General features: G+C 37.8%; 1 pseudogene; it reads right to left on the bottom strand.

Moving 5' to 3' along the window:
• Positions 1-746: 746 nt before the first annotated feature.
• Positions 747-19,247, bottom strand: LOC149201830 (UDP-glucuronate:xylan alpha-glucuronosyltransferase 1 pseudogene; annotated as a pseudogene).
• Positions 19,248-25,706: the final 6,459 nt, after the last annotated feature.

Here is a 25,706-nt window from a genome sequence, read left to right on the forward strand (position 1 = left end):
GCAAGGATATATATATATATATATATATATATATATATAATATTTGTCATACATCAAAACCCGAAAAAATAATATATGTGTTCAAATACATCTATGGCCCACATGCCTCAAAAATGTAAATTGCTAGATCTATGAACTACTTGGCATGGTGCTCATGGTAGCACATAACTGCTCATACTACACGAGTCAGTAGTCGGCGGATCCGGTCTGATACCCACACTGTGTGCCACTGATATTGGCATGGGATGTCACCCACTCGGGCATAATCTAGGATAACGTGGGTCAATCCCTCGAGGTTCTACATGATATCCTCCTCATTATCAGTTCCTTCCTAGTAAGAAGCAATATCGAACTGTCACGCAACGTGCCTGGCGATCAGGGACATCCCAGCAGGACGCTCTAGTACCACATCTGCACAATCCAAATGTCATGAATGCATGTATTTCAGAAACAATAAACAATTAAAAATTAGAATTGTTTGTTTTTACCTCCGCCATCATAACCTTCTCCCTCTGTGAGCAGCATATCTGGATCACCGCGAAATTCATTACCATAGGGCCAGTGCTCTACAATTAGTTGTCGCCATAGCCACGAGAAGAAGGTGGGCTTAGATGACATATGTTGGCCCTCGATGATCCTAGGCATCAATTCACTCCAACAGAACATCCGTGAGTCTCGTGGCAATGGTGGTTCCATGTCAACAAGCTGGTAGTGAAATAGTGAGGCCTGCTCCAAAAATAAGGTCACTAGAATGGAACCATAGAGAACTTCTTCAATTTTCCCACGTTGGCTTTAGATAGCTGGCACCTCATGTTTGCCTTCATGGCTTCCACCCAGTTGAAGATAGTCAGCACCGTAAAGTCGATAGCATACTGAAACTTTAACTTGTCGGACTCATGTTGTGCTTGAGCACCAGCCACTCTGTTGATTGTCAATAGCAGCACTTTCAACACAAGATCCTGAACACTCATGATCTCTATCTTTCTACTCTTTGATTTCAGTGCTTCTGGGCAGTGTTCTGCGAGAAACATGTTCACACTTGCCCCAATAGGCCTGGACCCATATAGATTGATTAGTTCCCCTCTTCAGGGCAGTCCTTGATGAAATAAATGTCAAAAGTTTTCAACTCTAGTTCTTGGTACCAGATCATAAAAACTTCCCGATTGACATCCCAGAGACTGATCAAATAATGCAGCAACTCAGGATGAGCTCGAAGACCAGATGTGAGGAAGAATTTGAGGATCCCACAATTCGTCAGGGATTTCAAGTAGTTTGGATCTACCATTTCCTATGTATCAATGTCCTCATCTTCATGTTCCCTCGAATAGACCATTTTCCGTGATGTTTTCCTTGCATAAACCATAAAATCATGTCAATAATCATCCTTGGCTATAGAAATTTGGATCAAATGAGAGAAATTGGGCAACAAATTGAAACTTTTGTGTTCACCGCGTTGGCACGACTATTTTAAAAATAGTAGCATCAATGGCGTGCTTGACAGTGTTAATAACCCCTGATCGACTTGATTCGTTCCCAGAAATTGCGCCAATCGAGGGTGAATTGTTTTGCTAAATCCTCCTCAAGAAATCTAAAAAACGGTTAAAAACAAGAAAAATGAGCATTAAAATGAAGCTAAAGGTCTTGGCTATTACTTTCAACTGATGAACCATCGAATGGCCTCCCGATCTCCCTCAATCTGCTCCTAAAAATCTAGGGCAAAAATGGGTGAAAAATGCTCCACAAAAGGTAAAATGGTAAAATAGTAAAAATTATTTACTTTTTCCTCCTTTTATTCATTTTTCATGAAATATTAAGGTTTTAAAAGTATTTTTTACCTATTTCTTCCTCATAAATTTGATAATGCATTTACCTTTTGTGCAGCGACAGGTGACCGATTACTGATGATGGTACTGGAGTCATGTTTAAGCTCTTTTCTCGACTTGTAAAACTCAAATGTAAAGATTGTCGAGTATTTTTCCCTTTTTAACTCATAAAAGAGAATAAAAATGGGAAGTCCGCTTTTAAGCTCTTTTCTGACTCTTTAAACACAAAAATATTATCAAGCTCTTGTCATTTTGAACTCGTTAAAGGCTGTGAAATGTCATTTACCCAGTATATGTTTACCTCCTTTTTGGGTTGGGATAAACTATTTATGAAAAAGGTACTCCTTGACTAAAATGGTCAAGCGGTTCTCTCAAATTTCTTTTTCTACCTTTTCGGGCTCGAGAGATAGAAATGTACGAAAAGGGACCATGTGGAGTTCTCTTTTCTGTATCTTTTTCAAACTCTCTAAACATGAAAAAGATACCGAGTTACATCTTTGACGGACTCGTTAAAACATTAAATGACATTGGATTCGTCACCATGACAGGCATGAGATTCTCCTTCCTAAGGCTCACTAAACTTACTAGGTCGGACTTGTTTGAAGGATGAACTTACAGTGCAAGCACATGCTATCCCCTTCAAGCTTATGATTAAAAAATAATTGGGGTAACTGCCGGAAATGGTGGGGGAAAATGGAAAATTGTATGAGTTGTGTCGGCAGCTCACTCTTAAACATGACACTTTCTGCTTCATGTCGGGTTGGGATATCCTCCTTTCAATCATTGACCTTCCTGGGTTGGGCCATTCATTTTTGCCTTCCATTTGATCTTTTCCATGTCATCGTGACCACCGATCCCATGGATCCAAAAGCTGCCAAACTCCAGAGTCGTGTTGCCGATATGTTCAAGAGTTAGTCCTTCTGCAGTTACACTTACTCCTGATTCTATGTATCACCTGAAATAATTGCATCCCTTTGTCTCCTGTCGATGATGTGGGATAGATCATGGCCCTCCTTCAACACAGTCGCTTCGTGTCGACTTCATCTCGTTATCCATGAAGTCGATCAAGAGACTCCCTTCTATTACCTTAGAGCTTGCATGCCCTAATGGCAAGTTCTTCGCACTCGACAATAAGTTCATATCATTGGCTTTCGATCAGGTGATTTCACGAGTGTTCGACTTTAGTTCCTTTATTCAGATTCCGTGAACTATGCTGCAAGTACCTTGAGAGCCATTGTCATTATTGATGGTTTCTCTTGCGCTTGTTAACGGTTCACATCATTGACCGGTAATCAAGCAAATTTCTAGCATGTTCAACTTCAACACATTCATTCACATGTTATGATTTGTACTTTGATCAAGTCATCTTGGAGTTGAAGACCCTGGGCTCAAATTACACAAGTCCAGGTTTCAAGGCAATGTAACATGATCATTCTGATATACATGTCTCTTTTAGATGGATGGTTATGAACATACCATGAGTTGTTATAAGTGATCCTTCTCATTATTGGAAGGCTGCAACCATACCTTGGTTTTGATATGATCCTCTCTATTGGGTGGCTATGCCCATGCCTTGGATCCATTTACATGATCATTCTCTGGATAGTTGCATCATACCACGATTCATGTATCATTTGTCAATGCTTTTAGTGATTTATATGCATCTATGATTTCTTACAGGTTTTCCAATGATGGACTCTGGTTCCCCGCATTTACTTGTAAACAATCACCCATCACTCTACTTCGGCCTTCACGCTTTAGGGGGCATCTGTTACACAACATTTTGTCCCTGTCCTTGTACTCCCCATTCCACAATCCTGGAGGACCTCTACAGTGAACCCTACATGCTTTCCCATCATGAAGAAACTCCCATTATGTCCCTCTTCATGAGCAGAATGATTCCATTTTACATCATTTACCAAGAATCTTCCTTTTACCCCAGTTTACAAGACCGATGCTAATTACTAGTTTCCTCCTCGTACCGACTTGCAAAGATTAAAACTAGGACTAGCTTCGCACGACGCTACTGAGCCTTTTCTCAGTCACGCCAATCCTCTTTTGGAAAGTTTTTAAATATGGATTCGAAGCTTCCAGGTCGAGAAGCTTCGTAACAGAAGTCTGGTAAATGGTTGGGCTGGATGGAGCTGAGGAAGTTATTTTGGGCTCCTTTCCCTTATTAGGATGGAACCAACTAAAACAATAAAGCCTTCTCCCACGATAAGAGGAATCATCTCCCCTCTATCCAATCTATATAAACCCCTCCTTTTACAAGCTTCACTATTTTCAGTCTTAGTATTTTTGGAGCTTGAATAATCAACAAGACATCTATAGCTTGTAGCTCTCTAGTTTATGTTTGAGGGAGAATAGAGTGTTTGGTTTGGTTTGAGACTAAAGGGAAGAAGCCTTAAAACTTTCATTGTTGGGGCTATCCATGAGATGCTAGCAGAAGTGTGGGAACCCAGATATGTCGCAGGAGACCAGCAATGTCAAGGCATTGGTTGTAATATCTTTCTGAACTTATATGAATACAACTATTGATTGATTTCCTACATTGAAGTGTTATCTTACATTTGATGGCTTAATGTTCCTTGAACTGTTAAGTAGGCTGAATGCCATTTGTATGATATCACGTTTGGTGTTGTTATTTGTTTACTTATTTTAGGTATTCAAAGGAAGGAAACACAAAGTAGATTGACTAAGGAAGCAGGATAATCACCAAGCGGAATAGTGTTCTAAGAGGTAGGCCATCTTATTTGATTCTAGTTTAGGGAAGTTTTCCATAGATTTTTTGTTTTTGGCTAAACCCGCTATCTCGGGCTAGAGGAATTGTTTGTGTCCACACTGAGAATTTACCTGCACAACACAGAGCCCCTGAGGGCCTAGCCCATCCTAGGCTTGGCCCATCCTTGGTTCAGGAACCTTGGCCCCTCCTCGGCTGAGGGAAATAAGAGATTATATTTGTAATATTTTAGTTTTTAGTGTGTCCATTCATTTGGGCAGAGCTTGGCTGAGTGTTTCCACTCTGTGTTTTGTGGAAGATCGGAATCGTTGCAGTTGACTCTTGTGTTGAGGTCCCACTATAATGAGGCCGAGAGCAACCCTTTCACTGTCGTGTTAGGATTTGTTGTTTTTTGTCCACTACGGGTTTGTGTGGTGTCTACGTTGACTATTGGTGCCTGACAAACAAAACTGATAGAGGGAAAGTTTGGAGGAGATCTCTTTGCTCAAGCTGGCCCTGTGTGAAGAGTGACATGCAGCCTGACCCGACTAGATGTTTTGAAAACCCTGATACCGTCACCATCGCCACAGGGGTGATGGCCTAGCACCTAGATTTCTTGAGGGTTGGTGAGGGAGAAGACAAGTTTTGGAACAAGGGCCATTAACTACAATGATGTCTCTCTGTTTTTCCACACTTGGAAACCAGCCTCTGGCGATGATCGATACTCAGCTAAGGAAAAGGCGGTGATCACCACAATTTCCACCAATTTTCTGTCAATGGTTTATCTTCCTACGAATGGAGGAGTGGAGTTGAATGGAATAGGAGTTTTGCTTGCGTGTTGAGCTGCTGGAGTCGTGGATCTATGAAGAGCGTGCAGCACATGTGGAGAACGCTGTCCAGACTGAACTGCGCCGACTAGAAAGTGACTATTTTGTAGAACTTAATGGGTGGTTTCATGTGATTATTGGATGGATGATCAGACGATGCCCATGATTGTGCATAACCTATCTCATCTACATCATTGGAGGCACCTTGATCAGAGGGTACACCACAGTCACCAAGTCGATCTGAGAAGAGTGTAGAAGTATTCGATTCCATTTCAGGGGTTTGGAGCAGATTGGCGAATATGTGGAGTACTCACGGAAGCATGCAGTTGTTTTTAGATGCGTTAAGGTGCCTGTATTTCTTTCAAAACCAACAACTAATTCGATATAATGATGAGGAGAACTCTTAGGAACACTTGACGTCTCTTCCTGAGGATATGGATCCTGCACGACAACATGGCGTGACCAGAGATTTGTGAGTGATGCTACGATTCATTGGGGTGAGCAGGTGTGTTACAAACTTGCATGTTCAACAACTCTGGAAAGTGGATTCTTGTAGAGAGGCCACATGATTTTGAAGGATTCATTCATAGTGCAATAACTATGGAGTTGTGAGAATACTCAGTTCGGTGCACGAATATTATGACTGTGCACAGCTGAATTATCTGATAACTGGTTGGTACCAAAGGCCACATGATGTTGTCGCAAATTACAATGGGCACGGGTAATGAAAGGATTCCTTGGTAAATATTATATATATCCATGTCATTATTCCTCACATCCATTTCATTTACTGGTTCTCCCATGACCAACACTTGCAGTTTATACCCAATGTATTTTTACCCACTGTGTATTTCTTGGTATCGGTAAAAGTAAATATGTCTTGGAAATTTGTATACATATTGAGATTCACGACCTCACTATGAAGTCATTTTGTTAGAATTCACAACTCTAATGAATGACAAGTAAAACATGGAGATCAAGAACTATATGCCAAGTTAAAAATGGAGATGCCAAATATTCAAAAGTACAAAGCCGATGATATTCATGTGGGAAATCAGTGGTGTGTTTGAGCATAAAAATGGTATGGTGTATCGAAGGTGAGTGGCAAAGGATTCAAATGGGCTTGAAAGTTTGTTTGTGTTTGTAGAATAGACTCAATATTAGGTTGTATTATGAGTCACACATTTTATTAGTAAGAAAGTCTAGGATGTTTATTAGTGGTCTTTGTAATGTATGTACCCGATAACTCCAAAATTTGGAGTTGCATTGTAAGCCTTGTAAGGTATGTGTACCCCCATATAGTTCGCGGTAATCTAAAAACCACTTTGTATTTGCAGTGTTGGTTTGTGGTAAGCTAGAAACCACATGTAAGAGTGAAGTGGGATGGAGATTCCTGTTGACATGGTTTAGGGTTAGCCGAGAAAACCCTCAGCCTGGTTGAGTCGGGTCTTTGGTGAGACTCAGTGGCTGGAGTGCCCTAGTGACAGGTTTGTGGCCTAGAGTGGTTGGAGTACCCTAGTGGTAGGTTTGTAGACCAGAGTGGCTAGAGTGCCCCAGTGGCAAGATTGTGGCCCAGAGTGGCTGGAGTGCCTTCGTCACTGTGTTGAGCCTTCATGGCTAAGTTGAGCCTTGGTGGTTGTGTTTATCCTTGGTGGCTGAGAGCCCTTGGTGGCATGGTTCATGGTGATCCGATAAAACCAAAAACATGGTCACGGGTAATCCGATAAAATCCATGATGATATTAGAGGGGGATTTACAGGTATAGGTACATGTATGCGGTTATAATGGTTGACAGAAACATGTATGCGAAGAACATCCTACAAGACTGGTGGTTGCAACGGTTGGCACCCATGCATTCTGGTGGATGGGTTCTCCTTTATATGGACATCAACATATTCTTTTATGTTTGACCACAACTAGACATTGTAGATTGATATCAGGACAAGTAGTACTCATTAAGGGGGTGTGTTGGAATATTAGTTCCTACTTGTCTCAGTTGTGACTTTCTATGTAAAGAGTCTATTCCTATTCTATAGTAGTGGTTTCCCTAGTTTGGTTTGTGGCTGAGATATTCTCTCAACCAGCAGATTGTGTGTCCAAGATGGTTTTCCTATCTTGATACAATACTCCTGTATATATGTAATATATTATTTGATTAATGAAGATAGAGATTTCCCTTATGAAATCTTAAAAAATTCATGAAGAGTTGAATGGGATCAAATGTCTCCAATTGAAAATCTCTTTTTTGAATGTAAAACTTGAGGAAACGTTTGAATCTCAAGAGATTTGATCCCTTAGTGTTCTTGATAGATCCTAGATTAAGATGGATTTCAGTCATAGCGAAACAATAAATATGTTGAATATATAATTAATGTGCTCAATTTAAGTATTTTAAATATGTATAAGATTATATATTATGAGAATACATCTAGGGGTGTTTTAAGACAATATTTAAGACAATTTTTTAACAAATTGTCTTAATTTGAGACAAAAAGAAACTTGTAAATTATCTTAAATATTGCCTTTAAGTGAGTGTCTCAAATTATTGTGTTAAAAAATTGTCTTTATAAAGACAATATAGAAGACAAGTATTCTCTAAAGAGACAATTCATTTTTGTTTCTTAAGATACAATTCATTTTTTCCTCTTAAAAAAAAAATTGAGTGTCTCAAATTATTGTCTTAAAAATTTGTCTCTATAAAGACAATATAGAAGACAAGTATTATTGTCTCTTAAGAGAAAAAAAAAAAAATTGTCTTTCAAGAGAAAAATCCTAGTTATTGTCTCTATAGAGACATTATGTCTTAAATCTTAGTTATTATCTCTCTAGAGACAATAAAGAATTGCGAAATTTCCTTTAGAAACAAAATATACAATGTGAATCTTTTTTATTTCTTTAGTGACTAATTCATGTTAGAGCACGATGGAATCGAACCACCAACCTCTTGCTTGAAAGATAGGTGACCTTCCATTGAGCTAGTATGACTTAAATAAATGTATTATCTCCATGAGAAAATTTAAAAACCAACGAGCCAAAATGTATTGTCATATTAGTGAAAAAAATTATGTTAGATGTTGCTACATGACAAATTTCAGACAAAGGAAAAAATTGTACATGGTTCTGACCTATCAATTAGTGGGCTAAATTTCACAACATTTATTTGTCGACCCAAGATAGAGAATCTTATTTTATAACATGTAGAAGAAATTTATGTTCAAGGCAGAAATTTTTCCATAGTAAAGGGCGTAAGCAGACCAATAGTACATATAATGCTCTTCAAATCATCTAAGAAGTAGACAACTGTGAGAGACTCAACCCATATTTATTTTTCGTTGCAAAATTTAGATGTAAACAGACTTTTTACACTGGAAATGTAAATTGAAAACACATACAATACAATATGGAGAAGGTTAATCATAGAAACTTTGAGACATGAAAAGTAAAAATACAACTACAATTGATTAGCATCAATGTATGGGTTGTTGTAAGGAAATTTTCTGACATGGGAAGTAAAACTACAACTATATTTGATTAGCATATGTCTAGAAGTAAAACTACAATATGTTTGATTAACATATATTATGGGTATGTGTGAGGGTGTCAGGTAGTTGTATGCTAGCTTGATGTGAAATCTGAGAAATTGAATCCTTGATTAAGGGGGAAAAGTGAGAAGGATTATCCTTAGAATGTTTAAATAATATGAAAATGTTGGGACAAAGTAGTTGAAAAGAATTTTTAATAAATTTGTGAATGCAATGGTTGGAACTCATATATCTTAGTAGATGGATTTCCTTTTATATGGTGATCAATTATCAATTATTTTAAAGAAGAAGAAAAAAAATAATATATAGATATAAAAAGGAAGACAGAGACTCCATCACATTATTACATGATAATGAAAGAAGATGGTGATAAATATATGCAACAGAAAAGAGAATGACATAAAAATATCAATAGAAAGAAAGAATATGGTGATAGTGATAATTATGTAGCAACAAATACAGTGGCATGATGAAAGAAGTTGTTTCTAAAAAGAACAATATAGCAGCAAAGAGAATGGTGAAAGGAAACAATGCAACAATAAAGAGAATTAAGATAGAATATGATGAGAGAAGGAATGATGTAGCAACAAAGAGAGAAAATGATGTGATAGTTAAGAGAGTGGTACGATGAAAGAAGAGAATAGACGAATCAATGTTATGACATGGTAAAATGAATGATGAAGATATAAAGAAGAAATGATTATGTGAACATGCAGGTATTTTGTTAACATGAAAGGGAACAAAGGAGGAAAAAGAGAAGTAAGGTAATGATAATATCATATAGATGTAAATGCATTGAATCCATAGAAATACATCTCTAAGCAGGATTATTACACAACATTTTGTCACTATCCCTATACTCCCCGTTCCACGATCCTGGAGGACCTCTACAGTGAACCCTACATGCTTTCCCACCATGAAGAAACTCCCATTATGTCCCTCTTCATGAGCAGAATGATTCCCTTTTGCATCATTTCCCAAGAATCTTCCTTTTACTCCAGTTTAAAAGACCGGTGCTAATGACCAGTTTCCTCCTCACGCCGACTTGCAAAGATTAAAACTAGGACCAGTGCTGTACAATGTTATTGAGCCTTTTCTCAATCGCGCCGATCCTCTTTTGGAAAGTTTTTTAAATATGGAGTCGAAGCTTCCAGGTCTAAAAGCTTCATAATGGAAGTCTAGTAAATGGTTAGGCTGGATGGAGCCGAGGATGTCAGATTAGGCTCCTTTCCTGTATTAGGATGGAACCAACCCAAGAGATAAATCCTTCTCCCATGATAAGAGGAGTCATATCCCCTCTATCCAAGATATATAAAACCCTCCTTTTACAAACTTTACTAGTTTCAGTCTTAGTATTTTTGGAGCTTGAATAATTAGCAAGACATCTATATCTTGTAGCTCTCTAGTTTATGTTTGAGGGAGAATAGTGTGTTTGGTTTGGTTTGAGACTAAAGGGAGGAAGCCTTAAAACTCCCATTGTTGGGGCTATCCATGAGATGCTAGCAGAGGTGTGGGGACTTGGATATGTCGGAGGAGACTAGCAACATCGAGGCATTGGTTGTAATCTCTTTCTGAACTTATATGAATACAACTATTGATTGATTTCCTACATTGAAGTGTTATCTTACATTTGATGGCTTAATGTTCCTTGACATGTTAAGTAGGCTAAATGCAATTTGTATGCTATCATTTTTGTTGTTGTTGTTTGTTTACTTGTTTGAGGTATTCAAAGAAAGGAAACACAAAGTAGCTGGATTAAGGAAACAGGATCATCACCAAGCCAAATAGCATTCTAAGAGGTAAACCCTCTTATTTGATTCTAGCTTAAGGAAGTTTTCCATAGATTGTTTGTTTGTGGCTAGACCTACTCTCTCGGGCTAGAGGAATTGTTTGTGTCCACAATGAGAATTTACCTGCACCAAAAATTGGCGACTCCACTAGGGAACCAATCCTTTTGTTTTCATGATTGTCATTTTATGGTTTTGTGTGACCTTTTCTAGTATCACCATTTCCCTTTAGTTTTCTCTGCTTTGCCTGGTTTACTGCTTCGAGTCTGAAATTTACGGTGGCAAGTCTAGTTTTAGCCTTTGAAATTTTTATTTTTTTCCTTGAATCCTCAGTCAGTGCATTTATTTTTCTGACAGTCGCGTCGATCAATGCGTGTTTCTTTAAAACAGTCGCGCGTACCCCCTTCTGGCGCTTGTTGTTAGTTAGGTAGTCGCAGCGATTGTTGTAGGTGAAGATCAGGGTTTCCCCTAGATCATAACCAGTGTGTCTTGCCCTTCTAACTTTTGTCTCTTAGCTTGTTTTGACCATGTTTTCCTTGACATTAAAGCTCCATTGGCTTGATTTGTGTGCTTGTTTGGTTTGCCTTTTCTTCACTTGGTTTCTTGAGTCCTTGGATGGTTTGTAGCCCTAGGGCATCTAGGTTGTCGTCCATTCACCTATTTGTGTGCTCAGCAAGTCAAGTTGTTAGTTAAGTTCCTCCTTTCATTTCAATTTTTTAAATATGGAGTCGAAGCTTCTAGGTCTAGAATCTTCGTAACAAAAGTATGGTAAATGATTGGGCTGGATGGAGTCGTGGAAGTCAAGTTGGGCTCCTTTCCCCCATTAGGATGGAACCAACCCAAGAGATAGAGCCTTCCCCCATGATAAGAGGAGCCATCTCCCCTCTATCCAAGCTATATAAACCCCTCCTTTTACAAGATTCACTAGTTTCAGTCTTAGTAGTTTTGGATCTTGCATGATCAACAAGACATTTATAGCTTGTAGCTCTCTAGTTTACATTTGAGGTAGAATAGTGTGTTTGTTTTGGTTTGAGACTAAAGGGAAGAAGCCTTAAAACTTCCATTGTTGGGGCTATGAGTTGCTGGAAGAAGTGTGGGAACCCAGATATGTCAGAGGAGACCAACAACGTCAAGGCATTAGTGTAATCTCTTTCTGAACTTATATGAATACAACTATTGATTGATTTCCTACATTGAAATGTTATCCTACATTTCATGGCTTAATGTTCCTTGACCTGTCAAGTAGGTTGAATGCAATTTGTATGCTATCACTTTTGTTGTTGTTGTTTGTTTACTTGTTTCAGGTATTCGAATGAAGGAAACGCAAAGTAGCTAGAGTAAGAAAGCAGGATCATCAACAAGTGGAATAGTGTTCTAAGAGGTAGGCCCTCTTATTTGATTCTAGCTAAAGGAAGTTTTCCATAGATTGTTTGTTTGTCTGAGGCTAGAGGAATTGTTTGTGTCCGCACTAAGAATTTACCTGCACCACACAGAGCCCTTGAGGGCTTGGCCCCTCCTGGGCTTGGCCCGTCCTGGGTTGAGGAACCTTGGCCTCTACTGGCCTGAAGGAAATAAGAGATTATATTTGAAATATTTTAGTTTTTTAGTTTTTCCATTCATTTTGGTGGAGGATGGCTGAGCGTGGACAAGTGTTTCCACTGTGTGTTAATGTACTTTACTTTCAATTTCGATTGTTCATCCTAGGAACTTGAGTATGGTGGCAATTACAGTGTGTCGTAAGTGTTATTCACTCATTCATGGGAAAATAGTACTAAATGAAGGGTGAATTTGAATTCAATTGGGAATTGAAATCGACGAAGTTAAATATCAATTTTAGTAAATTACTTTTATAATAATTACTTTCTGAAAAAAAAAAAAAAAAAATTGGTTTATTTTCGGATTTAATTTGTCTAGAATCTGAGAGGGATTTATTGAAATTATAAGTTTGATGGGTGAACTCTCCACAATTGAAGTACCCAGCCGTTTTTCAATTTTCCAGGACACTGAATTCATATATATAGTTAAATAACCAATTTAAACAACAAAAACCAAGATTTCCCTGTAAATTTTTCCATAAATTATGGTCATAAATCTACAAGAAACTCCAAAAAATTACACTTAAAAACAACTCCTAAACTAATAAACATTGAATGGGAACATCTAGAACAGCTACAGATCACCACCGCAATAACACTTCGAAGTTAAAAGCCCATCAAATAGCAAAAACTGCATTTTTTAAAATTTATTTTGGTGTAAGAAAAATTATGTTTTACGTTTGACAAAGGAAATTTGGCAAAGTTAATTCTAAAATGTCTAAGCCGAATGGTACACGGTCAATTAACAAGTCATTGCTATAATCGTGGCCTATAGTGAGGCACTAATAATACATGGCTCCTAAAAGAGCAATTAATAATTTATGAAATGAAGGCCAAATACGTCACTGAGTTAAAAGTAGAAAACTATGACGGAGCTTATCAATCTTTTCATTTTTTTAAATGCACAGACCATGGAATCAACATAGTTAAAGAGAGTTCATTTTCGAGGACTACAAAGAAATCAGTTAATGATGAACCGTGAAGGTGAAGCAGAATTCTTCTTTAGTTTAAGAAATGATTTACCGCGAATTTGGAAAATAGGTTGTATAGGTTGAATTGACCTCTTAATTATCAAATTCGCATAACAAATTGCATGCACAGATTGAATTGTTGGCCATAGAAGAAAATTAAATGTTACACGCGGTAAATGGATGCTTGGAGGGCGGCATTTAGGATCTACATGCTACCTACCTGAGGTGTAGGTTGTGTAACATATAAATATAATAAGTACTAGGTTAAGGTACAGATGGTATATTAATTATATAATTAATTAGTATATTAATTATATAATTAATTAGTTTAGAAAATATCTCAACCAAACATTAAAGTAGGAGATATATTAGTTGGTTAAATCTTTGAGATCCAACTAATTAGTAGTCATGGAGATTAATCTTATTGAATATGCATAAGACAAGTGGAGTTAAATCTCCATATCCCTCTCCTAACTAGTACTTGTTCCGATCTTTTTCTCAATAACGTCTTCATTAGCTTTTTTAAACATGTTCAAAAAAGTATAGAGAGAACTCCATCAAATTGTCTCATAACCCTCGTAAATTTGTAGTCGGCAAATTGGATTCTAGTTCCACTCTCGAACTCCCAAATCACAAATCTCCCAAATTCAACTCACCAAAAGACCACTCTCATGTCTTCAACAATTGAGGGATCCTTCCCTAGATCCGTAACTGCAAAACGAACTCAACAACCATCCATATTGAGTTTTACACCACTCGATCTTTTAAATAATAGCTTCACACACAATCAATTAGCTCTTTGCAATAAAAACTGAACTATTAGTCATTCTATGAACGAGCCCCTATCTACCGAGATACATGGCACAAACCAATATACTTGCTAGTTATATCGAAGAGTCGTCGATATAAGAATGTATCTAGAATCAATTATTAAATCAGGACCTTTTTATCAGATTATAAAGTTCATCATAAATTAATTTTAAAAAATCATACATATTAATTACACTAATTAAAAAATTTATAACCACACCAAACCACACCATTCCATACATCTCCTTTGGGTTAATATGACAATGTAATGTATTTTAGTCATAGATTTACACTTCAAAGCCTTTTCTAGAGCAAGTGTAACCTCTAAATAAGACAAAACTCTGCACCCTGTTTACTAAGCCTAGAACAAACTTCTTCTTAACGATTAATATATTTTAGCCAATATCAGTGGTCAATTCATGGGATTGTGGTAGGAACTGGCTTTCGTCCTCATCTTTGGCAATGCCGTAGTGGTCATCCAGAATTACAATATCACACAAAACCATGGTGAGTAGGAAAGATAAGTACATCACCCGACCCAAAAATACTTCAGAATGGACTCTTTGAAAAAGGATTATAAAAAAGATCATTGTAAAAAATGCTCGAGAAAATATTTATCCTGCTCATTAAATGCGTTGGCCAAGGCCGCACCGTGGACTTGGCACTGTGTAAGATTTTTGAGATACACAGATCTAGATTTGCAAAATAATAAACAAGCTTGCAAGAGAAGGAAGGAAGCGAGCAAGAATTGAGAAAAGAATGAAATTGATTCTACAATATTAGTTTTAGAATAAATACATAAAATCAACTAAGTTAAGCTTAGTTGTACATGCAATAACTAAAGCTAAGTGTGCTTTATCTTATGTTAATGTGTACATGTGCCACATGCAAGCAATAAGTTAACTGGAGCTAGTCTAAGTGCATGTACACCAACAACTGGAGCTAATATAGGTGCATGTACACCAACACCCCCCCTTAAGCATAACGTAGGTGAGTGTGATGCAAAATGAATGAGGCATGTTGTCGTGGACCTTCCACCATCTAGAATGAGCAACATTACTAGTGTAGGCTCTCTGGTTCTCCACGTTCCAGTTGCAGTCGTAATCCCTGTAACAGAGCCATGGCTTGATTCCCAAGTAATGCAGAACGTAGAGCTCCGGAGGGTCTGCGCCGAAAAAGCTAGTTTTCATCTCGTATTCCTCGGTATCATTGGACCAGAAATGCTTCAGATGGTTCATGCGCCTCGGGATCCTGTGCCACAATGTGAAGGCCTCATTCAGGTACCCCTGGTCTCCGCCATTGTAGGAAATTATGTCCCTCCTGTGACGCAGTAGGAACCTGAAGGTGAAATTGGAGGGCTCGATCACCATCATTCCCGAGTTGAAAACGAACCTGCTGTTACCCGTTGCCGAGATCTCGGGGAGATCGAACAGGAAATCCAAGTTGCGGAGAATGAGAAGATCAGAATCGATGAAAACGATCTTGTCTTAGTCAGTGAGCTGCCATAGCCTGAATTTGCTGTAATTCCATTCGTTGTAAGAATCTTTCTCCGATCTGGGGTTGCAAATCCTGCGGATTTCTCGAACCTGCCAACCGGCTGCCCGGAGGCCTTCACGTTTCTCCTCTCCCACCTTCTTGTCCACCAGAATGATGAGATCCTTCGTCGACCCGCTCATGCGTATGCTCTGAGCCAGGGCTATGGCTCCGCAGACATAGAACTCTGACGAATGCAGAATGGTCGCGTAAGCTTCCCTACGTTCTGGATTTAATACCTGCGGTGTTTCGGGATGATCCTTCCATGACACTGCCAATTCACAGGATCCCACGGGAAGCGAAATATTCTGAGCCAACTTCTTCACATCAGACGCATAAGTTAAGCTTAAGCGTTGTACATGCAATAACTAAAGCTATCTAAAGCTAAGTGTGCTTTATCTTATGTTAATGTGTACATGTGCCACATGCAAGCAATAAGTTAACTGGAGCTAATCTAGGTGCATGTACACCAACACAGCTAGTCTAAGTGCATCTACACCAACACCCCCCCTTAAGCATAACTTAGGTGAGTGTGATGCAAAATGAATGAGTCCCAGCAACACGGCCATTTTAGGTACCTATATACAATGCATAAAAAGGAGGAAAGAGGGAAAAACCAGTGGGAAGAACACCCCCCCCCCTCAAAATATAATGCAAAAGTAGAGAAAAGAAAACTGCTAGGAAGTCGTGTCCTTCACCCCGAGACGATCTCGTAGGAATCGAAACTTCTGCTCAGTGAAAGTCTTGGTGAAGATGTCAGCAATCTGCTTGGAACTAGGACAGTACTGATGATCGATGATCCCATCATGAATGAGTTCTCTAATGAAGTGCATTTGGATCTCGATGTGTTTGGTACGATGTCGCTGCACTGGATCTCTGCAAAACTTTAGCGTACTTTGATTATCGCACCAGATGACAGTTGGATGATGGACACTAATCCCAAGCTCAGATAGGAAATGTTGTAGCCAAATTGCCTGAATAGTGGCATTGACTGCTCCTCTATACTCTGCCTCTGCTGATGATAAAGCAATGGCAGCCTGCTTCTTACTTGACCAACAAATTGGGCCGGATCCCAAACTAAGTACATAACCAGAAGTAGACTTGCGATCAATGGTGTCGCCAGCCTAGTCTGAATATGTGAACCCGATGAGATTCAAAGAACAATTGGCTGCATAATGAATCCCATAGGTGATTTTCCCCTTGACATATCGAAGGATGCGCTTTGCAGCATTCCGGTGTAACTCATGTGGCTCCTGCATGTATCTGGAAACTGCTCCTACAACATATGAGAGATCAGGATGGGAGTGAATGAGATAAAGAAGACTTCCCACAAGCTGACGATATAATGTGCAATCAACCAATGGTGTGTCTTTGTCATTCTCAAGCTTTATCCCTGATAAGAAAGGTGTGGCTGCTGGCTTGCAGTCACTCATGTGAAATCGTGCCAAAATATCTCTGGCATATTTTGGTTGAGAAATGGTAATGCCAAAATCACGCTGATGGATCTCTAGTCCAAGGAAAAAATTTAGCAACCCCATGTCTGTCATAGAAAACTGCTTATGCAATGCAGTTTTGATGTTAGTAATGACAGAATCTGAACTACCCGTTATCAAAAGATCATCTACGTAGAGTACTATGATCAATAAGGAGTCAATTTTCTTCAAAAAATAAACATTGGAATCAGATTTGCAACGTACAAAATTTTGAGATAACAAATAGGAATCCATCTTTGCATACCATGCTCTAGGTGCCTGCTTGAGGCCATAGAGAGACTTCTTTAGTTTGCATACCAGAGATGAATTTTGCATGTATCCCTGTGGCTGCTCCATGTAGATTTCCTCCTCGAGATCACCATGAAGAAAGGCATTCTTCACATCCATATGATGCACCTCCCATCCTCTTGTTGCTGTAATGGAGAGAGCTAGCCGAATGGAATCCATTTTTGCCACTGGAGCAAAAGTCTCATCATAGTCAACACCATGTACCTGCTGAAAACCTTTTGCCACCAATCGTGCCTTATATTGACTAACTTGGCCATTTGATGCTTTCTTGGTCCAGTAAACCCACTTGCATCTCACAAGTTTGCGATTTGAAGGTAGCGGAACCAAATCCCAAGTCTGGTTCTCAATGAGAGAGTTGTATTCCTCATCCATGGCGGCTTCCCATTCAGGATGCCCATTTGCTTCTGCATAAGTTTGTGGATCATATCCATGCATCATATAAGCATGCATGGGCATGGATGGCTCCATAGCTAAGAGTGCTTGCGGATCTTCCTCAAACAGAGGGATAGAGGCAGGATCATCAAGGATATCACTCATGCTGCGCCATTTTTGTGTTGAAGGTGGTCGAGAATCTTCCGAACTACATGCAGAAGTATGATCTCGATGTTCAACAACTGGTGGTCTAACAAGGGTCACAGGAAAAAACTCATCTTCATCAGAATGCTGGTCTGAAGTTTCATCTGCATACTCATCAATGAGTGGTGATGAAAATTTGGTAACAAGTTCATCTACTGGTGCATGCGAAATATCTTCGTCAAACTTTACACTCCTTTCAATAAAGAGCTCTTCAGTGTGGATATCAAGCAATCTATACCCTTTGACTTCATCAGAATATCCAACAAACATGCATGCTTTTCTTTGCGGCTCCAAAGCCTTTCTCTTCTCTGGAGGAATGCGGGCCCATGCTCGAGATCCAAAAATGCGGAAATGACTAACTTTAGGTTACATGCCAGTCCAAGCCTCAAAAGGTGTTTTTCCAGTAACAGATTTATGAGGAGATCTGTTCTGGATGTATGAGGCACAATTAATAGCTTCGGCCCACAATTTCGACGGAAGAGATCTTGCATGCAACATGCAATTAGCCATCTCTTTCAAAGATCGATTTTTCCTTTCAACCACGCGATTTTGCTGTGGAGTGTAAGGAACTGTATGCTGCAATTGTATGCCTACTTCATCACAAAGATTCTTGATATCTTTGTTGACATATTCCGTCCCATTATCTGTGCGGAGTATTTTGATGCGTTTTCCAGACTGATTTTCCGCATGCGCTTTGAAAATCTTTAGATGATGAAAAACTTCAGACTTGAGTTTCAAGAAGTAAACCCAAGTGAATCTCGTGTAATCATCTATAAATGACAACACATATCTTGCTTTTCTCATTGAAAGCACAAGAAATGGACCCATGAGATCACTGTGTACAAGTTCCAAAGGTGAAGAGGCTCTCCATGCATGCCCCTTCTCGAATTTTTCTTGTGGATGCTTTCCAAGAGCACATCCATTACAAACACCATCTGAAAATTCAATGGTTGGCAATCCTTTGACCATCCCTTGCTTACTAAGTTGTTGCATATATCTGAAATTCAAGTGCCCAAATCTCTCGTGCCAAATCCTACTTTCGTCATTTGCATGCGTAAGTAGCAAAATAGAATCTGATTGAGGAACAAAATCAGAAAATGTATACAGACGAGATTGATCATTTACCTTGCTAGATGCAATCTTCAAATTGGTTTGCATGTCATAAATGCTCACGGAATCTGGGGTAAATTCCACTCCTTCCGATGCCTGTGTGTGTCATCTGATACACTGAGAGAAGATTCACAGAGAGCCTTGGAATATGCAGACATTTTCAAAACTTCCATCTTCGAATTGCACTCTTCCTTGTCGAGTTGCTGCAACTGCAGAATTATCCCCCTTGAGAATGGGAGGACCTGAGTATGCATGTAGAGAAGAAAAGGATTCCTTTGAAGAAGCCATATGATGTGAAGCTCCTGAATCGATGATCTATTCTTGTGGTGCAGAATGAAGAGCAATCAAAGCATGCCCGTTACTTCTTGGATCTGGTGCTTTTTCTCCAGACTTCTTCTTAGCATTCTTAGGAATGTGGTCTCCAAGATTTTGTTGCTGGAGTGTCTGCGCCATAAGATCTATAGTCTTCTTCATGCATACAGATTCAGGATGAAAACCACGATGGCAATAATTGCACATTGATTGCCCTTTTGTTCATTTCCTTTCCTTTGAGCCAGATGATCCATCAGGGGGTTTGGGATGTCCTCCCTTTCTTGGATCAGGATCCTTCTTCCCTTTTCCTTTCTGATGGTCTTTGGAATTTGCATTCCTTTCATTTTGCATGCACAGTAAGTGCATGCGCTTTGGAATTTTTAAGTGTGCCCATTTTGATGAGCTTATCTTGCTCATGCATCAAAGACTGAATAAAAGAATCCAGTGAGGGCATCTTCCAAGCTGCACCAGTTGCAGATCTAACTGTGTGGAATGTAGAGACGAATACTACATACTCTGGACCAAGTTTTGATAAAATGGAAAGAATCAACTGATTTTCTTGCTTAGATTTGTCGATCCCGCATCCTTTCAGCTGAACCAACAAGGCTTTATACCTTGTGAAAAAATGTTGAATGTTCTCAAAGTTTCTCGGATCTAATGAGTTTAACTCATTTTCGAGAATGTGACCTTGCATTTCATCCTGTTTTCCAAACAATCCTTCCAAAATTTTCCATACTTCATTTGGAGTTGAACATGATTCAACATGAAATAGCAGTTCCGGAGAAATAGATAAACATAGGATGCCGAAGGCCTCGTCCATGCGATTGAAATATCTTGTTTTCTCCATTGCCGATGTTGGTTCAACTTCCGTTTCCATGGTTATTCGAAATAAGCCTCTACTTCTGAGATGAAGTTGAATCTTTGGCTTCCATTCGAAATAATTATATGGAGTGAGAATTGTCGATTGTGGAAACTCCAATTTAGACTCCATTCTTTGTTGTTGCTTCAATCTTCTGAATCTGCAAATAAAATTGCTTGTGCACTGATTACAAATCCTTGTGCTCTGATACCATGTAAGATTTTTGAGATACACAGATCTAGATCTGCAAAACAATAAAAAAGCTTGCAAGAGAAGGAAGGAAGCGAGCAAGAATTGAGGAAAGAATGAAATTGATTCTACAATATTAGTTTTAGAATAAATACATAAAAGCAACTAAGTTAAGCTTAGTTGTACATGCAATAACTAAAACTAATTAAAGCTAAGTGTGCTTTATCTTATGTTAATGTGTACATGTGCCACATGCAAGCAATAAGTTAACTGGAGCTAGTCTAAGTGCATGTACACCAACAACTGGAGCTAATCTAGGTGCATGTACACCAACACACTGCAACTTCACTTGGCAATCACCGGGGGTGACAATTTCACAATAGACTTTTAAAGAACGCCTTCACTTTAATCAACAAAGAGAGAACATTGAACGCATAGGTCTAAATCATCTGGCATACGCCTCCACACATAGGCCATCAAACAGGGTTAAACAAACACCAGTACACAACTATCCAACTCTTGGGCCACAACGTTCAAGAATAGTCCATAGGAATTATAATAACTCCAAACACAAGTCCCAAAATAATCAGAAAATAACTTACCAATCAAAAACTTAATACATATGTGTTAACACCTTCCTAGCACACTACTTTATGATCCCAACCTCTCTTCAAAGTGGCTCACCTTACGTACACACGATAAATAGTTGCAGCAGAAGAGGCCCTCAAATACAATACCTGGATAACTGCATGCTAGACACAGTCAAACCGCATTGGGAAACTCTAACAGGATCCACATGCACTGGGCTCACTCACATTTGCACGATCAATAGAGGTTGCTCACAAGATAGCTACCTTGAAAAATTAGGCTTCACAGTCCCACGCAAAACTCTCGACATCTACACTTTTAAACACATCCACACAACGCATACTCATGTTCATTCAAAGGATTTCAATACGGTAAGGCTAAAGGGTTCTGCTTTGAAAAAATTTTATAGCAACAAAATCTTTACAATGGCTCCTCCAATGTTCAACTCAGCACTCAGCACTTTTGCAGCTTTCACTTAACAACTCCTCAACATGTTTGCAGCTCTTCTGGCTTTCACAAATCCGACTTCAGTTCTCACAACATAGTCCTCCGAAGTTGGCTTTGAGATGTGGAACACTTTGGATCTTCACTTAACAATTCTAGAGGGAAGTGAACAACAAGGAGATTGGAAGCTACTCCTACAACTCACAACGACTACAAATCTTATCCTCCCACACACAAAATCTTATCCTCCTCACGGTCTGCGACCCCCTGATCTCCATCGACTCGAATACGATATCAGAAATGAAGACTCAACACAAAATCCTTGACGATTGCATTCAACATACAACAATTTATACAAAAAATCCGTCATTGAATCTACAGTGAGTTCACTGACTCAAGCTGACTATTAATTATTGACAATCTAGAATTTGTAATGCAGTGACTATTGAATAGTGCCGCGATTATTGTTCTGACAGTCCCATGAAACTGTTGAACAAAGAGTGACATGGAAACGTCTATTTAGCAAGGTGGAAATGTGTGTTAAGAACGTTCATTACAAATAAGTTATACTAGGTATATTGCAGATTCTTGGAATATTATGAAATCCTGAAAATATGGGTGAGGTCAATTATTTGACCTCATAATCTCCATCAAATCGAGGAATATTTCAAGAATTAGCAAAATACATAAACATGCCCCATGATAACTATAAGACGTACACATTTTTGCGAGAGACTTGTGCAACTGTTGGTGCATGTAGGGTGCTTGGTACATTTGGAAGAAAAGATTGAAAACATTGTTGTTTAGCTAAAACGAATTTTCTTTTAGCTCCTTACATGAGAGTTTTTGTCAAAACCCTTCGATAAAACATTGGAATGGCGACACCTTCATAGAAACGATCGCAAAGCAAATTTACTAATAAATGAGAGTGTTTGTCAAAAGCCTTTGATAAAACGTTAGAATCACGACATCTTCATAGAAACAATCATAGAACAAATCGTAAAGAAAATTTACTAATAAATATTGAATTTTACATGGAAAATCTTAAAATTGAAACCCCAAGAAAAAAAAAAATAATTATTCGTTAGATCACTTTTTCTAAATATAATATATGTTTCGTCCTCAATAAACTTGCGTTTGGAATTTTCCAACTCAGACGAAGCGTGTTACATGCCAAAAGCTGGTAACTTACAGTAGTCTGTCCGATGATTTTCTCAGTGGCCGAGAAAACCAACTCTCATTTATCTGATTTAATCTCTAAAGTCGTGAAACATTTCTTTTCCAGAGAGAGCATTTTTGTCGAGAGTTCAGATGCTCATCCCGTGCAGCAAGCTCGGAAGGTTGATATTCAGGAGCATTAGTCCCCCCAAATATTATTTAAAGGCCAAGTGGCGATGGAATAAATGTATATTACTAACTGAGTGAAAACATCGCCTAGCTGCGCAGATTACAAAACCGAGAATCTAATTATTACACGTTTTTACGTATTTTTGGAATTTGGTGATGAAAAATTTCGTGTGGATTTATATTTTTTTAAATGTATTTTCATAACGATGGTCTAAACATTAAACGTTATTTTTTTTTTTAAATCTATTTTCACAATGATGGTCTAACCATCAAACGTTTTTATTTTGCTTTTAAGCAATCAATTAATTAAAAATTTAAGTAAATTGTGTTTTTGCAAGGAAGAATAATAATAAAAAAAACTCGTAATAGTTGCCCACGCCTTATAAAAATGAGAGCACTCATACATGGGTTCCTTGCTGTAAAGATAAGCGAGCTTCATAAATCCCCATACCATGTGTCTCTACTTAATTTGAACCACGATATCTTCCATCATGCATGAAGTCTAATTTTAGTTATTTAAAATATAATTTTTCCTCTACTTAATTACATTAGGTACACTAGCTATCCCCATACCATGTGTCTCTACTTAATTTGAACCACGATATCTTCCATCATGCATGAAGTCTAATTTTAGTTATTTAAAATATAATTTTTCCTCTACTTAATTACATTAGGTACACTAGCTATGGCAGTTTTGAGTTAGCTTTGATATGATGTCAGTTGACATGAAAGGGATGATTATCTTACTATAATTTGTACATTGCATACACTTTTTCACTTCATCAATCGTGACATATACAAGGTTAAACATTACTTGAATATTGCAAATTACACAGGGAGGTCTAGGTGGACTTAGAAAGAAAATTCTATGAGATTGGCAGAGCTAGAGGAGAAAATTGACAACTGACCATTCTTGGTAGATAACCCAATATCTCAAAGATGAACAAACATCTCTTTATCCTAGGAGATTTTACCAAATGGTTATGACTTACTAGTTTTTTTGCTTGCACTACTACTACTCCTTTTTGTTTTCTCATGTCAATATAAGTCAAGGTATGACAACTACCCTCGTTTTATATGTTTCTATTTACAAGATGCTCTAACTAGAAGAGGTGTTACTTCAGGATTTTGAAGTTATGTTACTAGTTTGGTTTCCAGTTGGAGAAAATTTTTGGTATAGATAACCCTTATTTGACTTAATACAAAGAGAAAAACTTCAAAAAAAATGAATAATAAATAAAATTATCTTAATTTAACATCTATTACTCTTAATGATTAATATTATAACAATGATGTGGCTAGTATCTTTATTTTAATTTACTTTTATTATAAATAATATTAAGTAGATAATTTTTATTTTATTTTTGTGATATATTAAAATTTTGATTAAACTAAATTTAAATTAATTTTGAAAGTTAAAATTATAATTATATTATTTTTGTTTGATATTTAGTCATATTAAATTTAATTACTCATTACATATTTTGTAGCTTCTCTCATAAAACTCCATTACCATTCAAAACATAAAATATTCTTTAAAAATTATGAACTTTAAATTTATATAGAAGAAAATGGTTAATAAATATGCTTTAAAAATTATGAAAGAGGAATTGGCATGGCCCAGCCATTTGTCGCATTTTCCTATCTGCGACGGAGGACAATTCTCACATCTTTCTACAGTGTTTCCACACTCAGGTTCTATGGAAGAAGCTGGCCACCCATTTTGGTTTCAAATATAACACTCTTTCATCCATAAAAGATGCATTTGATTGGTGGAGTAAGCAGAAAATGATATGGAGGCCTATCCCACTTATTGTGTTTTGGTTCATTTGGAAATGGAGGAATCGGGTAATTTTTCAAGATTATAAGGAGAACTTTATGCTATTATTTGATCGTATTATTTCTTTATATCTCTCGCTCATTCCCATTATTCCTCAACAAGTGAAAGGAATATCAAAATTGCATGTCAATCCTCTTTTGTCATTTCCAAGGGCACACTTCGATGGCGCAGCACAAGAAGGTATTTGCGGGTGTGGAGTGTTCATAAATATCATGGAAAACCAACACTATGAATTTTTTTGGAATGGGGGTGCCAGGACAATCAATAATGCGGAAGCCATGGCATTATATGGACTTCTAAGTTTTTTATCTTTCTTGAACATTAGTGACCTTCAGATCTATCGAGACTCAAAAATCATTACTGATCATGTTATCAGCAAACATTCCATCAACAACGCCAACCTCTCTGGATGGATGCATAGAATCTCCTCTATCTGGAAATCTTCAAAGGATTTCTCCATCGCTCATATAAATTGCTCTCAGAATATGATCGCCGATGTTTTATCAAAGAAGGGCCTATTATCACAATGCGGAATATGGCACTTGAGCATCACTGTGGGGACTATCTCGCATCAAATTCAACAATTTTCATTGCCACGTATATAGGAGTCTCATCGTCCTGGTATGTATTATGATCTTGTCCTTTTATTAGCTTTCATATGCACAGGTACCACCTTCATTACCATATCTCTGATTATGATTTTTCTACTCTTTTGCCTATTGTATATGTATTTCCATATATTATCGTCATGTTTCCATATGTTATATGGTGGAAGTTAATTTCTGCCTTTCTCTATTCCCTATTCCATACTTTACTATATCAGAACCTCTATAGCGGAATTATATTAATATATACAATTTTTTTTCAAAAACTGAAGAAAAAAAAAAAAATTATCTATTTTTTAATTTTATTAATATTTTTATTACTAACACACCTATATAAATTATATAATTGCCAACACGCATTAATAAACATCAAAATACTTTCCTCAAAATCATGTCACATTTCCCATATTTAAAAATTACACAAATTATAATTTTATTTTAAATTATT

This window comes from Pinus tabuliformis, chromosome 2_1 (genome assembly GCF_031772625.1).
Source record: "Pinus tabuliformis cultivar Carrire ecotype Pingquan chromosome 2_1, CPIR1, whole genome shotgun sequence".
Classification (NCBI taxonomy): Eukaryota; Viridiplantae; Streptophyta; class Pinopsida; order Pinales; family Pinaceae; genus Pinus; species Pinus tabuliformis.